The 17,902-nt window shown below is 38.8% G+C and overlaps 1 long non-coding RNA gene across 4 annotated transcripts in view; it reads right to left on the bottom strand.

Annotated features, from left to right (window-relative positions):
- Positions 1 to 17,902, bottom strand: part of LOC122700630 — a 526,773-nt gene that overhangs the window by 376,361 nt on the left and 132,510 nt on the right. For 3 of the 4 annotated variants that reach the window (XR_006342832.1, XR_006342830.1, XR_006342834.1), the window contains one exon: positions 4,191 to 4,277. The exons of the other annotated variant lie outside the window; for it this stretch is intronic. This is a non-coding gene — a long non-coding RNA (uncharacterized LOC122700630). The remainder of the gene's footprint in view (positions 1 to 4,190; positions 4,278 to 17,902) is intronic. 4 annotated transcript variants of the gene reach the window in all.

The raw sequence follows: 17,902 nt of genomic DNA, 5'->3' as shown, positions 1-17,902 counted from the left end.
TGAAGAATCCACCTGTAATGCGGGAGATCTGGGTTCAATCCCTGGGTCGGGAGGATCCCCTGGAGAAGGAAATGACTACCCACTCCAGTAGTCTTGCCTGGGGAATTCCATGGACAGAGGAGACTGGCAGGCTGCAGTCCGTGGGGTTGCAAAGAGTCAGACACAGCTGAGTGACTACCACTTTCACTTTTAATGTGACACTAAATTAGGGGTGATATATTAGATACTCAGCAACAGGTATGGCAGGGCACATATCAATCAGAACAGATATCACTAAGCAAGGTACTGGAGGACTTTGACCAAGATCCAAATACTAACTCTTTAGTGGCGGAACTGTGAGTCCTTCTAGAGGGTCCAATAGGGGAAACTGTAGTGGTGGGGATGAATGGGCACCTGGGGATTTCTGAACTGTGGCAATAATCAACCAACAAAGGAGATTTGGGATATTTTAATGTCAGTTGAATATTGGTCCTTCCAAAAGCAGAGACCACTGCTGTTTTTGTGGAACTTGGGCCTTGCCCAAAAGTTGTTTGAAGGTGTTGAGAGCAACAGCAGCAATATTGGAACAAATGTATAGGATCTCAGGATAATGACTTGGAAGGGCATTGATTATATGAATATTTCTCTAAACTTATTAAGAACAAGCACCATACTTTTTTTTTTTTTTTTTTACTTTTTTCTCACTAACACCTAATACAATGCTTGAGGTACAGTAGTTGTTTAGTAAGTATTTGCTGAATGAATGACATATTTGTTAACGAAAAGTAACTTCTAAACAAGATCTCATCTTTAAGGTTTTTAAATGTTATCTTTTTAGACCCATAAACTCTCTTTATTTTATTGGAAATAATTCTAAAAATCTCTTTGAAGAAAGAAATCCACCAATATTTATTCCTGACTCAAAATCTTTTGATAGCAGCCTACTTCTATCTTGAAAGCAATCCTTTACAATGATCTTTTAATTATTATCTACCTTGAAAAGTCATGGTAGCTGTCAATCTGTCTTTAAACCCCTGGGAGCTCCTATTATTTCTAGTCAAAAAGAGTTTTCCTTTTAGGCCATAGGGCTTGAGCTCTCCTGGGCCTAGGGCTACCATACTGTAGGCTGCTGGCCAATATTTATCAGGCAGTGGGGGTCTGGGCTTCGCTGGTGGCTCAGTCAGTAAAGAATCCATCTGCAATGTGGGAGACATGGGTTGGGAAGATCCCCAGAGGAAGGCATGGCAACCCACTCCAGTGTTCTTGCCTGGAGAATCCCCATGGACAGAGGAGCCTGGTGGACTGCAGTCGGTGGGGTCACAAAGAGTTGGACACGACTGAGCACCTAAGCACAGTGGGTATCTAGTGCTGTGTACTTAATACATCCATTCCCTCTCCTAACCGCCCCTTTTGCAGCTGAGGAAATTCAGTTCTAAAGCAGCTCTGCAATTTCCCCATATTTACACAGCTAGACAGTGGTGAAGGTACCAGTTGAATCCAAGTAACTTGATTTCAGAGCTGAGCACCCTTGACCTACACAGTATAATGAGTCAGTGCTGGCTCATCTTCAGCCGATCAGCAGGGTAGGAATTGAACGATTTCTCGTACCTGGAAAGTACCTCAGAGCTCCTATTACATTGATATTCAGAAACAAGGTTTCAGAAGGAAGATTTCATTACACATTCTCAAGTACCTACTGAACATATACATAGGGGGGCACTGTTCCAGGTTCCGGGAGGAATGGCAAGGGAACCACAATCTCTTTCTGCTTGGTACAGGCAGCACTTTTAACTCAAGTTTCCAGGGCTCTGTTTTCCTCTACTTTTAAAAAGGGAGGAAAAAACTAAACCCCTGTATTGAGTTTCAATTCTGGACCCTAAGCAATCCTCCTCCTCGATGAATTGCAAAATAGACATACCTCTAGAAAGGAGGAGATCTACCACTTTCTTCTTTCTGGATCCCTCTAGGGGAGTGTTTGATCTCCTTTGACATCCTGTCCTTGTAAGGAGCGCACAGCGGTAGGAGGAGGCAGTGGGAGTTAGGATTGAAGCACACAGACAGTACGGAACACAGACGATTTATCTGTATCAACATTTCATTGACATGGCAGCATTTTCCTGTGAGTGCAGGATTACCCTGCCTAATGCTGATATCCAGAGTCAGGCTAATTGTTTGAAGTATGAATTTTTTGTTTTAGGAGGCATTTTTAGTTATACAGTGGTCTTATATGCTATCATAATTAGGAACAATAGAAACATTAACTGAACTTTGTACCTTCCTTGGAAGATTAAGTTGTTTAAAGGGAAGTTAAACAATAACCAATGAGAAGACTATCAAAGAACTGACCTTAGAATAGTAAACCATACTAAATGCCCCAAGCAAGCTAAGAGTTTAAGAAACACTAACTTTTCACCAAAAATTATCCTAAACGTGCTGAAAAGCTGATCTGTTATAAGGGAGTTAATAAATTCACCCCACTCCCTGCCCCAGTAAGATTTCAAGATAAAATAAGAATTTCTAACAATTCTTGGAGAAGGAAATGGCAACCCACTCCAGTATTCTTGCCTGGAGAATTCCATGGACAGAGGAGCCTAGCCGATTGTAGTCCATGGGGTCGCAAAGAGTCAGACATGGCCAAGTAACTAACACTCAACAACTCTAACAAAACAAAATGTCCTTTCCATGTCTCCCTAAAGCACCAAATTCTCAATATTAGAGTCATCCTAATATTCTCAATTATTTATTTTTAATGTTTTTAATCATATGAGGCATGGTCTTAAATCTCCCTTTTAGAACAAAGTACAAAATAAATTTTTAGAAAGAAGTAAACAGACAAATACATAAATTAATAATTGGGAGGATTTCCCACTCTTTCACCTAAATATTTGATCCTTGTGAAACTATATCATTCTTCGGGAGAGAGAGATGGTGTTTTAAGCAGTGTTCATCATTTTCACTTTAGTATAAACAAGTACTTGAGGCTTTCTTAAGAACAGATTTTGCTAGAAGATAAAAAGTGAGACTTTCTTCCTCTTTTCTTAGAGGCAGAGAAGCCAGAAAGTTCCTTGTTCTGATTTTGGCCCAAGAACAGGGATGCTCTGCCTTTAAGACTAAAATGACAAAATCTCTCTCTCAAAAGTAAAATATTGAGGTACACCCATCTTCTATTTCATGGAATGGAAATCATACTTATATCTCAAATTTAAAAGAAACTTCTCCCTCACACTCCTTTCTTATATTCAAAAGCAAATAATCAAGTTAACTTGTCCTGTAGTCACATCACCTATAAGAATAAACTGTTAAAGCACTTTTGTCAAAGAGATTACAGAAAATCAGTCCCTTTATCTCATGAAGTGTTTCTGAATTTTCTGGTCCTTTAAGCTTTCCCCTCTCCTGTGTTAAAGTCAAAACATCGGATCAATAATACATGATGCTCAAGCCTTGCAATTTCAGACTCACGACTGATATAGAGCATGCAAAACGGACATTACAGCACACAATTGTGCTCTGTGGAAACTATGGCGTAATGCCCTGAAAAATAGCTTCAAGTCATAAAAATGCAGTGCACCGACCCCCCGGAAAGAATTGTGTCCACGGTCCCAGAATGATGTCTGTTGTCCAACACCCTCACTCCACGTCTGAGCCCTTTTGCTCCATGTGGTTTTTCCCTTAGGGATCATTATTGGGTTTCATAATGATTAGTTTGTGTATGAAAAAGGAAAGCTCAAGACTATAATTTTATACATACTTAAAAAAAAACATATAAAGAAAATTCAGTAGCGAGACAAGTAATCTCCTGGAGCCTGCTGTGAGCAGGAGTATACCTGTGAGAGTGACAAGCTGATACATGAATGTCCCAACACCCAAGAGGACAAACCACAGAGAGGAAACGTTGTGTCCCCACAGCTTAGGGCGCTCTGCTCTCCTGCTCCCCGCTTCAGACATAATGAGAGCACCCACTGGGAAGCAGACGGCAGCTGGTAAAGCAAATGAGTATGGGACCATCTGAGTCGGAAATTCAGTGATAAGGAGAGGGGGAATGTTTCTTTTCATTTTGGCAGCCAGATGATGAAAGAGATACTTATCAATAAAGACCCAAAGGAAGGATAGGTAGAGGCAAAGTGAGGCTGAAACAAGGCCCAGAGGTGACCGCATAGAGACTGAAGGAGGAGACAGGGCCACACTGGAAGTCAGGCAGACGGGACACCTACCTGGTAAATGGGTCTTCAGCACCACACCTGCCAAGGCTCCTTTCTCTGCAGATCCCCAAGTCCTCTCGCCTGGAGAGGCAGCATAGCCTAGAGAAGAGAAAATCCTGGGTGGCCCCTCAGTCTGAGGCCGGGTTCCCAACCTCCAGGATCTAATGCCTGATGATCTGAGGTGGAGCTGATGGAATAACAGAATAAATAAAGAAATGTAATGTCCTTGAATCATCCCCAAACCATTCCCCTACCCCAGTCAGTGGAAAAATTGTCTTCCACAAAACTGGTCCCTGATGCCAAAAAGGTTGGTGACTGCTGCTCTATGGGGCCTTGAACCAATCTCTTAACAGTTCTGAAACTCAGTTTCCTCATCTGTGAAGAGGGCTAACAATAAGAGAATCAATCCAAGAAACCCTGGGCAACAATGGTTGCCACATAACAATCACTCAATAAACACTAGATTTTACTATATTGTTATCAACTGTCACATCAACATATTACTTTTCTTTTGTTTAAAAAAAAAAAAAAAGCGTTAAAAATGTGTCCCCACCCCCTTCAGCTCTACCTATGGTTTAATGAAAAGGAAAGGTAACTTGTTCATCCTCCCTTCCTCTAGTGGAATAAATTAAGGTGTTTCCTGCATTTTTATTTCTATTCATCTCTGTGTTCCTCCATATATAAAAGGTAAATCCCTCAAAATGACAGAATCGAAATTAAGATCCATGTGTCTTTTAGAGTAGGCAGATGAGAAGGGGAGCGGCTGGGCAGCTGTGATCCTCTGGGGACAGAAATTAAGCGGTAGAAACTAAGGGGAAGGAGCCTGTGGGGAGAGAAAGGGAAATGGCAGAAAAAATTGAGTGTTGGTCTCTGGGTTTTAACTGGGATACACATATTTGGACTATAAAGACCAAGTTTTCTTGTTCAGTCATCTAACCCAGTGATTCTCAACTGAAGGCAGTAGTAAGCTAAGAGCAGGGAGAAATGAACCGATGATAATTGCTAGACATGTGAACACCAAGGCTGAAAAATGCAAACTCAAGAATCAAGTTGTATAAGTCACGTAGGTGGCCTTATTGATTGAGAATGTCTATTGAAAGGGGCATATATATAATTTTCACACACATTCCCTCAGTCAAAAGCTTTATTCCAACAAGCAGGCATCATCTCTAAACTGAACTAATGCAATAGCCTTCAAGCTGGTCTTCATTCCACTCTTAACTGACTGTGGTCCCTTCTCTACACAGAGCTGGAGTTATCTCTGTAAATACAAAAGTAAAAAAAAAACCATGATACCGGGAAAGATGGAAGGCAGGAGGAGAAGGGGACAACAGAGGATGAGATGGTTCGATGGCATTGCCGACTCAACGGACATGAGTTTGAGCAGGCTCCGGGAGATAGTGAAGGACAGGCATGCTGTAGTCTTACATAAGACTGCAGTGAGTCAGACACAACTGAGCAACTGAACAACAAAGCAACAACACCACCACTGCCTAATTAGAACCTATCATGTTTAGAATATATTCAAACTCCTATCATGGCCTGTGGGATTCTGCATTATCTAGCCCTTGCCTTTTTTTTTAACTTCCTTTTGTCCCATCCCCGCAAAGTTTTCATTACAATGGTACTACACTAACCTCTTGATTCTTCAACTTACTCTGACCTCAGGACCTTTGAACTGGATACAGTCTCTCCTAGAAGCTTTTCTCTCACAACTGCTCAGGTCTTGGCTCAAATATCACCTCCTTTTCTAAACCACTTCATCTAAAGAAGAGTCCCCCAACAGGTCTCTGATCCATTTGATTTGCCTTATAACATTTGTCACTAGCCAAAATTTTTACATATTTATCCACAAGCTTATTATCTCTTTCCTTTTATCAGAACATAGCTTCCTAAGAGCAGGGGTCTTGTTTACCCAATACTTAGCCTTGTGCCTGACATAAAGTTAGCTTCCACTAGGTTTCTGCTGAATATGTATATGAATAATATTCAAGTAGACTCTAGATGCTAAGAGAAGGAAAATATGTTTATGACAAACATTTCTAAGGCATTGAACAGCTCAAAAGATATTAGAAAAATTTTTCTCAAGGGTTAGACTTTCAAAAAAATTTGAGCAATGTTTATATATTCAATTGATTGATAGCATCTGTCTAGTTTCTTTTTTTTTTTTCATTTATTTTTATTAGTTGGAGGCTAATTACTTTACAGTATTGTAGTGGTTTTTGCCATACATTGACATGAATCAGCCATGGATTTACATGTATTCCCCATCCCGATCCCCCCTCCCACCTCCCTCTCCACCCGATTCCTCTGAGTCTTCCCAGTGCACCAGGCCCAAGCACTTGTCTCATGCATCCAACCTGGGCTGGTGATCTGTTTCACTATAGATAATATACATGTTTCAATGCTGTTCTCTCGAAACATCCCACCCTCACCTTCTCCCACAGAGTCCAAAAGTCTGTTCTGTACATCTGTGTCTCTCTTTCTGTTTTGCATATAGGGTTATCATTACCATCTTTCTAAATTCCATATATATGTGTTAGTATGCTGTAATGTTCTTTATCTTTCTGGCTTACTTCACTCTGTATAATAGGCTCCATTTTCATCCATCTCATTAGAACTGATTCAAATGAATTCTTTTTAACGGCTGAGTAATATTCCATGGTGTATATGTACCACAGCTTCCTTATCCATTCGTCTGCTGATGGGCATCTAGGTTGCTTCCATGTCCTGGCTATTATAAACAGTGCTGCGATGAACATTGGGGTGCACGTGTCTCTTTCAGATCTGGTTTCCTCGGTGTGTATGCCCAGAAGTGGGATTGCTGGGTCATATGGCAGTTCTATTTCCAGTTTTTTAAGGAATCTCCACACTGTTCTCCATAGCGGCTGTACTAGTTTGCATTCCCCTCAACAGTGTAAGAGGGTTCCCTTTTCTCCACACCCTCTCCAGCATTTATTGCTTGTAGACTTTTGGATAGCAGCCATCCTGACTGGCGTGTAATGGTACCTCATTGTGGTTTTGATTTGCATTTCTCTGATGATGAGTGATGTTGAGCATCTTTTCATGTGTTTGTTATCCATCTGTATGTCTTCTTTGGAGAAATGTCTGTGTAGTTCTTTGGCCCATTTTTTGATTGGATCATTTATTTTTCTGGAATTGAGCTGCAGGAGTTGCTTGTATATTTTTGAGATTAGTCCTTTGTCTGTTTCTTCATTTGCTATTATTTTCTCCCAATCTGAGGGCTGTCTTTTCACCTTGCTTATTGTTTCCTTTGTTGTGCAAAAGCTTTTAAGTTTCATTAGGTCCCATTTGTTTATTTTTGCTTTTATTTCCAATATTCTGGGAGGTGGGTCGTAGAGGATCCTGCTGTGATTTATGTCGGAGAGGGTTTTGCCTATGTTCTCTTCTAGGAGTTTTATAGTTTCTGGTCTTACATTTAGATCTTTAATCCATTTTAAGTTTATTTTGTGTATGGTATTAGAGAGTGTTCTAGTTTCATTCTTTTACAAGTGGTTGACCAGTTTTCCCAGCACCACTTGTTAAAGAGGTTGTCTTTTTTCCATTGTATATCCTTGCCTCCTTTGTCGAAGATAAGGTGTCCATAGGTTCGTGGATTTATCTCTGGGCTTTCAATTCTGTTCCATTGATCTATATTTCTGTCTTTGTGCCAGTACCATACTGTCTTGATGACTGTGGCTTTGTAGTCTAGCTTCTTATACCTGTAATTTAAGGCCTAGCCTCTTGTCAACAGTTGAAAGCCTTTTAGATCATCTATACAGAGAAGACTGGAATAGAAACTCAATAGAAAAAAAAAAAAACCCTCAAAAGAGATAACAGTCCAGATCAGACTAGACTCTAAAAACTAGTCAGAGGACCTTTGGGCTACTCTCCCAATCTGCCTTCATAATGTTATCACTGAGACAGTCACTCAAGCTATAATAAAGTGAAATACTCACAAAAAGGAAAAATTATTTCACAATAATAAAAGTCCGAATTAAAGTCCCCTTCCCCAAAAATAAACATATATTTACTACCATTTTAAACCAATAGGTTATTTGAAATTGGAAAGAATGAATCACTAATCCCTATACATTAAAAATTTTGGCACAAACATTTTATCTGTTTGACATTTTTACATATCCATATTTCATAATCGGGTCCATAACTCTCTTTCCTCATGTGAAGCTAATTCCTCTTTCAAGCCCAAATCAAACCATGTTTTAAAAACAGTTCAGTGCTTTTATTTTGTGTTGATGTTCAGATGACCAGTTGTTTCAGATATAACTTCTAAATAACTAATAATAAAACGTGATATTAAGTCAATATTCAAATGTTAATGCCATTAAAAAATGCTCTTTTTATGAATTTTGTAAAATCTTTCATCACAGATGCTTCAAGATATTGGAAGTTCACTTCATATAATTGTTTTCCACAGCAACAGGCAATTTAATTTACAGTCTCCTGGAGTACCTATTAAACATACAGATTCCTTAGTCCCATTCAGAGAGTTTCTGTTTTTATGGATTTAAGCAGAGATCCAGAAGTCTCTATTTGTTTAAAAGGCTTCCCAAGTTGTTACTAAGGCCTTCCAGGCTTCACAAACAGTGATTTTCATCCAACTTAGACCAGAACACTTTTATTCACATTTTTTTTTTATTTGAAGTATAGTTAATTTATAAGTGTTAGTTTCAAGTGTATAGAAAATTATTCAAGTATATGCATATATATATATAATACATTCTTTTTCAGATTGATCTCCATTATAGGTTATTATAAGATACTATTTTATAATACCACTGTGCTACAGAGTAGGTCCTTGTTGTTTACCTATTTTATATATAGTAATGTGTATATGTTAATCTGAAACTCCTAATTTATCACATTTCTAACAAATTGTTACTCAGACGTGTTCTGAGCTCTTCCAGCAGAGATAATCCCATCTTCATGTAGTTTGTTAACATCTACCGGAAAGGTCTGATTGTCAGAAAACTTTTGTTTACTTTAAACTGAAATCGATCTGCCGGTGGCTTCCTCCCACAGGTCTGCCCTGTGGCACAACAAGGGTTATTATATATAAACGCTGCTCATGCATTTCAATGCAGTATTCGGGGACCCACAAGCTTTTCTGCTATAGCTGGAGAGCCAGTTTCCCAAACAACTGCTCACAGATCCTGTATCACCCAAGGTATCTCTGCACCCTACCGCACCAACCACATTCCCTTTTCAGAGCCTCTCCTCCACCAGTCAGAAGTAGCGTCCCTAACCCAGCTATGAGCCTTTTGACCACATCCAGCAGTGGAGCAGCATGTTGGGAGATCATATGGAACTGTACACGCCCTACACTGTTGCCTCTCAAAGGCTGACATGCCAAATGATGCCACAAGCTGAGGAAAAATGGTGAAAGGAGAAAAACGGCTAAGTTCATTCCATCTAAAAGATTCTAGCACTTTCTTCCTATATCGTGATCTGCCCAGGTCCTTCTGAAATTTTTGTTTTAAATAAACTAGAAAGATACTAGTTTGCCTGGTTGGCTGGTTGGTTTTACTAGAAAGTTAGCCATCCTATGTTGATGAATTCCATTTCTTGAAGAGCTGTAATGGTCCATAAAGATCAAACTCTAGGAACCACTGCCCTGGACTTGCCTCTTGTGATGATGTACCACTGTTCTCTAATCCAGCTCTTGCCTCTGGAACACCTATCACCTAACAAGACACGGTGGCTCACAAATCATTAGCTCATTAGAATCAATGGAGTTTTACGAAAATACAGATTCCCCCCAGGGCCCTCCACCAGAAATTATGGTTCAGTAGGTCTGATGTGAGGCTTGGTGTCTGCATTTTTAAAAGCCCCCCAAAGATCCTAATGTTCATCCAGAATTAGAAAGCACTGAAAAAACCATACCTTTGGCTTTTTATCATAAATGATACACATATATTCCGTGACTCTTCTATGTATTTATAGTTTAGTATCACCAGGGAGTGGAGTTGATTAGGAAAGCAGGAGTCTGACCAAGTGTTAGTACAGCCAAGCAGGTCTTGATACATGAATGCATAGTCAGCTTCCTCCCTTAGATATGGACATATCTGCAATTGGTATCCTTTCCTCGTCCTCTAGCCTTCTCTTAACAGACCAAGTGTTCTCTCTTCAGATTTAGACACACTTGCTCTATCTGTCCAATTCTACCCAATAAACTGACCTCAACATGCTTGGGTTTTATCCATATTCCTATTAAAGGATAATACTCAAACAAGACATAATATAAATACATCAGTTCAGTTCAGTTCAGTCGCTCAGTAGTGTCCGACTCTTTGCGACACCATGAATCGCAGCACGCCAGGCCTCCCTGTCCATCACCAACTCCCAGAGTTTACTCAAACCCATGTCCCTCAAGTCAGTGATGCCATCCAACCATCTCATCCTCTGTTGTCCCCTTCTCCTCCTGCCCCCAATCCGTCCCAGCATCAGGGTCTTTTCCAGTGAGTCAACTCTTCACATCTGGTGGCCAAAGTACTGGAATTTCAGCTTCAGCATCAGTCCTTCCAATGAACACCCAGGACTGATCTCCTTTAGGATGGACTGGTTGGATCTCCTTGCAGTCCATAATCACCCCTTAATAAACTGGATGTTAAATATCTACTATTAATATACCTTCAGATCACCTTCATTTTTATAGAGGCACCAGCAAACTGATGCTATCTGAGGTCTGGACCAATCCATACTATTTGGCTTTACTTGAATTTCAACAAGCAGTTTTCCTTCATCCAATATAACTGATGTTTACAAATACAACTTCAAGTTACACATTTATTCAAGTTACACATGAAGTTATTTATAACTTCAAGTTTTAAAATCTATCACATATTTTCAGTATCTTTTCAACAGATTATAGCATTTTCAATGCTAACTTTTCCATCCAACAGATTGAATCTCTTCTCCAGAGAATTATCTTATGCAAATGGTCTAATGTTAAATAAACTTGAGAAATACAATTTCTATACAGTCATTCAAATAATTGATAACATATGTTTTAACAGGGATAGCAGAAAACACAGAGATTCTTAAAGATTTTGCTTGAAAGTAGCTAATGTCGCTTTTCACATTCCACTGGCCATAGCAAGATACATGGTGAAGTCTGATGTTGATGGGGTGGGAAGTAGACTCTACACAAAAGGGCCTAAATGAAAGGTTCTTGCAGGAAAGGGGAGTAAATATTTAAAACACACAATATAACTGATCATCTCTCCTTTTTTGAAATTGGGGTCTTACATACCTTCCTCTAATCTTTTGAATTCTGGTCCCTCTTTTCCAAAATTCCTCAAACAATATGACAGTACTATGATCATATCAATAAGATTGTTTATTGCCTAAAATGTAATTGGTCTGGGCCTGGAATTTGAGCTCATCTAAAATATTTAAGTTGTCAAAAGTTTCTCTTACCCTGGATGTCAATGACCTCTAAACACAATGATTTCTCAGTGTTGCCAGCTTAAAGGTCATCTTTCTCAGTATAGACAGAAAAAAACCCCAAAAAAACGGAAGTACTGTGTTTTCTTTTAACATGATACCCTCATTCTCAAGCAATGGACCTATAATTTTGATCTATCTATTGTTCTGAAAATAGCTCTAAAAATTGCTGCTGCTGTCTTTAGTGGTTTTTGTGAGCCTCAGCTAATCCTTGGCTTTAACTCTCTTGAAATCCTTGTCCCATTCTTTTCTATTCTCCTTAGTTATGTATTCTCCTAGCCACACGTTACACAGGTATCTTCCAGCCTTACCAGTTTTCCGTGCAAATATGCCAGCTTCTCTTCAGGCCTCCCATTTTCTTTCCACTGAGGGTATGTTTAATTGTGTAGCCAGAATTCCATAATTCAGTATTACCTGGGAGCTTCCCTGATGGCTCAGATAGTAAAGAATCTGCCTGCAATGTGGGAGACCTGGGTTCAATCTCTGGGTTGGGAAGATCCCTTGGAAATGAAATGGCAACCCACTCCAGTATTCCTTATCACCACAGAATTATATTGATCTTTTATCTCTTTTTGAAAGTGACTGTATTTTTTAAAGAAAATATTTTATCAATTATTATTCACAACTCCACCCATATTCTATCTTCATGGCTTTTTTTTTTTTTAGTGATGTGATTATGAGAGGCAATATGGCGTAAAGGTTAAAAGCTCAGTCTCAGGCGATGAAATCTGAATCTTGGCTTGTTTTACTCACGAGTTGTGTGACCTTAAACAAGTGAGTCAACCTTTCTGTGCCTCAGTTTTCTCATCTATAAAATGGGGACAATTACAGTATTTCCCTATACTGTTACTGTAAGAATTGAATAACATACATAAAGTACCTGGAAGACTGCCTGTCACATAAGTGGCTCTATGTGCCTGTTATTATTGGGTTGAACAGTTAAAGTGCCTCAGGCATGGTATTTCTCCTTCTGCTGGATACATAAGTCATAATTTCTCACAATCTTATAGAGTAGTACTCTTCTTTAAAATAATTCCCTTAAAAGATTGCTTAAGTATGCATCAAACTGGGAACTAGCACCTATAGCAAGCGTATCGGAAAGGAGTTCCAGTCTTATCTTTTTTCTGAGACCATGAAAAAGATAATAAAGAAATTGACAAGAGAATGAAGGCTTCACAGCAAAGGCAACACGAGAGATGAATCAGTAAATTCCGAGGAACAGAAAACAAAAGGAACTCTATGGGTGCAGGAAATGGAGCATAGGAACCGGCAGCGCAGGACGGCAGAAGAGGCCACAGCGAAGGGTGGGGCTTCATCCCCAGAAGAACTCTGGAGAGACTCACAGCCCGGTGAGCAGAGTGCGGCAGTGAAAACGGGGGTCAACAAATGTCCTTCAATAAAACAGGTGCACTGGCTCACTCATACACACAGACACACACACACATCTAACACACTCAGGATCTCTGCCTGTAAAAGGCAGTTCAGTGTTCACTTCTATGAGAGAAAAATAGTGCAAGCACCTAAAGGAACTGAGCAAGTTGCAGGGGGAAAGCACAGGTGGCTAGTATGATTTCTGCCCTGGTTTCTCAGTCTCTCATCCACTCACCCTTGTGAGAATTCTGCAGATAATAAGCCCTACCTACCCAGAAAGAGCCTTCCCTTCAGGGGAAGAGGCATCCTGGAGAAAGAAAGGACCTACAGAGTAGTCAAGGAAGCCTGCACCCCAGCCTGGAATAATCAACCTAAACATTTAGTCTAAAATAGGAACTGATGATCAAGGACCACCAGCATATGAGGAAGATTAACAGCATAAAAAAGAGAGATCAAGATCCAATGAGAGCCATAGTTCCAGGAGAACATAACGGAAATGCAAGGAACAGAAGAAATTTTTTTCTTAAATTCTAATTAGACGCCTAATGAGTTTTTAAATGATATTATAACCTTAAAAACAAGATCTACAAAAAATGGGGTAGATCACAGTAAGAACTAATTCCTCAATTTTTTAAATGCAAAATTCAAAAATTCATAAAAGGGTAGTAAGATATCAATAAAAATATATCAGAACATAGAATGGAAAAATTAAAATATGAAACAAATCAAGAGATGATAAAAGTCATAAAATATCAACATACAAATTTCAATGTTCAACCAACCGGGGTTCCAGAAAAAGAACAGAGAGAGCAGAGAAAAGTAAAGTTTTTCAAAAAATGAAAAAAATATAGAAAGATACAGCATCATAATGAAATATTTATGAATATTATTACCATCTAACTTAGTACTGATTCAAGAAGTACATCTAAAGCTGAGGGAACAAAAAATGAAACATACTATTCATATTATTGCAGGCATGGACAAGTAACAACAGAAAACCAAAAATTAATAATATAATACCAAACACTAGAAGAAGAAATGAAAGAAAATTCAAGTAGTTCTTCAAGAAGTTAAATCCACAGGATATAGAGCAGGAAAATGTCAATAGTTAAAGTTTATTTGATCAAGAAATAGCTATAAATATACTACCATATTTATGGAAGAAACTATTGAAAAAGTTAGGAGTGATTTTAACTGAGAAGAATGCAATCTCTAAAAAGGACAGACAGTAGTATATTTTATTACTAAATCTTTCTACACTAGATAATTTTTTTACTTGGCATCTCAGTCTCTGTTCAGGCTAGTACTTTTTTGGTGCAACATAAACGTTCAGGCCTATAGAGTTAGCATGTAATGAACATGTAAGGAAATAGTAGTATGTTCTACAGCCAGACTCTATAGGAGAATGCAGACAGCCCCATATGGGAGAGTGGACCAGTGACTGGCTAACCAAAGTGAGCCAGTCATTCCATGGGTGACTACAAAGGCATTTGAGTCTCCTTCCAAAACCCCAGGCCAGGCAAGAATTTGTTTGCATCTTGACTGAGCTGCCAAGATTCCCATACCTTAGTAAGATGATGCTCGTTACTGGACATCATTCTGTCACTATCAAGCCCAAGTTTCAGTACTTCGAGTAAGCTCTAACTTTGCTCTAGAATTTAAAAGAGATGAAACACAAGACTTTTGTAGTTGGTTTTAACTTCAGTAATCTCAGCAGCTGAGTTGAACTATTCAACAAAACTGACTGAGTGCCTACTTTGCACAAGGCACCATTGGAAACACACAGATAAACAAAACAGATATGTTCTCTCAGGGAGCTTAGGAAACACTGAGCAAGAGAGAATTGAACACAGCTAATTTTAATACAAGATTGAATGCAAGTGGATTGGAGCATAAGGAAGAAAGTGTTTCCAGCTTAGAAAGGGATCAGGAAAGACTAAGTCAGAAGTGAGGTGGGACCCTGGGCCTTCAGTCAACAGGATGCCTGCAGGCTAGTGCCATGATGCCGCTGTGACTTGGAATATAATCTGAAAGCATTATATTATTATAAATATAATATAAAATATAAAGCTTTATATTATCTGAGCTGTACCTGCCCTGGTCAAAGACAATGTTGGGATCTCCACTTTGGGGTGCTCTGAATTTCTATGATTAAGTGGTACATTCATTTCAAATGCCTCTCTTACCCACATACATGCATTTTCCTTGGAAAGTACGAATTGGTAAAGTATAAATCTAGCACAGACAAGTCTGTGCTGTGGTATAAGCAAACCAGAAGTCACTCGTAACTCCAACTAAATCCAAATTCTGGGTAGTTTCTATTTTGAATGCTGTATCTCAACATGTGTTTGTGGCCATGTGTCTCCATTGTTCTCTCAAGTCCCGAAGATTGAAGAACCAGAGACCACTAAAATTGGAAAGGACCTCGACTATTATTCAACATAATCCTATCATTTTACAAATGAAGAAACTAGGCCAAGATACAATAAATGTGACTTTCCAAGGTTATGCAACCACAAAGAGAAAGCCTGGACTTAAAGCAAGTTTTCAAGTGCAGGTCTGGAAGCTCTTTTTCCTGGATACCATACTGAAAAGAAAATGAAAAGTTAGGGGAAAAAAATCAAACATAATAAAGAAATTAAAGTAATGCTTAATTAAGTCATTGGCAATAGATGTAGAAACATCAGTGTTTCTGAAATAAATTTCAAAAAGCTTTTAAGGGATCCATATTTCTTAATATGTTTTTCTATTTGGACAAAATAAACACATACTGGTTACCAAAATACAAAATATTTCTTTTCAAATTATTTTAACTAATTTTTAAATAATTATTAAAAGCATAAATTTTTATTCTGTTAAAGTAGCCAGGGAAATGGTAATTAGCTAAACATCCACATATATAAAAATTTTTGCTTTCTAAAAGCTAAAACAGGAAATATTTTAAAATAGGTACTCTCAATATTTTAAATAAGTACTCTCAATAATAAATAGATATTCTCAATATCTCAGAGCCAACTCATTGGAAAAGACCCTGATGCTGGGAAAGATTGAGGGCAGGAGGAGAAGGGGGTGACAGGATGAGATGGTTGGATGAGATGGTTGGATGGTTTGAGCAAATTCCAGGAGATAATTGGATGGCATCACCAACTCAATGGATATGAATTTGAGCAAATTCCAGGAGATAGTGAAGGACGGGAAGCCTAATGAGCTGAAGTCCATGGGGCTGCAAAGTGTCAGACATGACTTAGCAACTGAACAGCAACAATAACTCAATATTTACTTAATATTTATATCTAAAGACATTGTATTTTAAAAATAGACTGTATTAGAACAGAGTCTGTGCTGTATCTGCTTATGACTATCATCTACCAGCTTCTATCATAGCAACTGCATAGGAACCTGTAATGTTAGGTCCATGTATCAATGCAAATTTGAAGTGGTCAAACAGGAGATGCCAAGAGTAAACATCGACATTTTAGGAATCAGTGAACTAAAACAGACTGGAATGGGTGAATTTAACTCAGATGACCATTATATCTACTACTGTGGGCAGGAATCCCTTAGAAGGAATGGAATAGCCATCATAGTCAATAAAAGAGACCAAAATGCAGTACTTGGATGCAATCTCAAAAATGACAGAATGATCTCTGTTCATTTCCAAGGCAAATCATTCAATATCACAGTAATCCAAGTCTATACACCGACCAGTAATGCTGAGGAAGCTGAAGTTGAACGGTTCTATGAAGACCTACAAGACCTTTTAAGAACTAGCACCAAAAAAAGATGTCCTTTTCATTATACTTGCCTGGAATACAAAAGTAGGAAGTCAAGAAATACCTTGAGTAACAGGCAAATTTGGCCTTGGAGTACAGAATGAAGCAGGGCAAAGGCTAACAGAGTTCTGCCAAGAGAACACACTGATCACAGCAAACACCCTCTTCCAAAAACACAAGAGAAGACTCTATATATGGACATCACCAGATGGTCAATACCTAAATCAGATTGATTATATTCTTTGCAGCCAAAGATGGAGAAGTTCTATAAAGTCAGCAAAAAATAAGACCGGGAGCTGACTGTGGCTCAGACCATGAACTCCTTATTGCCAAATTCACACTTAAATTGAAGAAAGTAGGGAAAACCACTAGACCATTCAGGTATGACCTAAATCAAATCCCTTACAATTAAACAGTGGAAGTGAGAAATAGATTCAAGGGTTTAGATCTGATAGAGTGCCTGAAGAAATATGAACGGAGGTCTGTGACATTGTACGGGAGGTAGTGATCAAGACCATCCCCAAGGAAAAGAAATGCAAAAAGGCAAAATGGTTGTCTGAGGAGGCCTTACAAATAGCTGTGAAAAGAAGAGAAGTGAAAGGCAAAGGAAAAAAGGAAAGATATACCCATTTGAATGCAGAGTTCCAAAGAATAGCAAGGAGAGATAAGAAAGCCTTCCTCAGTGATCAGCGCAAAGAAATAGAGGAAAACAATAGAATGCAAAAGACTAGAGATCTCTTCAAGAAAATTAGAGATACCAAGGGAATATTTCATGCAAAGATGAGTTCGATAAAGGAGAGAAATGGTATGGACCTAACAGAAGTAGAAGATATTAAGAAGAGGTGACAAAAATACACAGAAGAACTATACAAAAAAGATCTTCACAACCCAGAAAATCACGATGGTGTGATCACCATGGTGTGACCTAGAGCCAGACATCCTGGAATGTGAAGTCAAGTGGGCCTTAGAAAGCATCACTATGAACAAAGCTAGTGGAAATGAAGCAATTCCAGTTGAGCTATTTCAAATCCTAAAAGCTGAGGCTGTGAATGTACTGCACTCATTATGCGAGCAAATTTAGAAAACTCAGCAGTGGCCACAGACTGGAAAAAG

This window comes from Cervus elaphus, chromosome 9, assembly GCF_910594005.1.
Source record: "Cervus elaphus chromosome 9, mCerEla1.1, whole genome shotgun sequence".
Taxonomy (NCBI): domain Eukaryota; kingdom Metazoa; phylum Chordata; class Mammalia; order Artiodactyla; family Cervidae; genus Cervus; species Cervus elaphus.
Note: the sequence above shows the minus strand (reverse complement) of the source record. Positions and strands in the feature narration are given on the sequence as shown.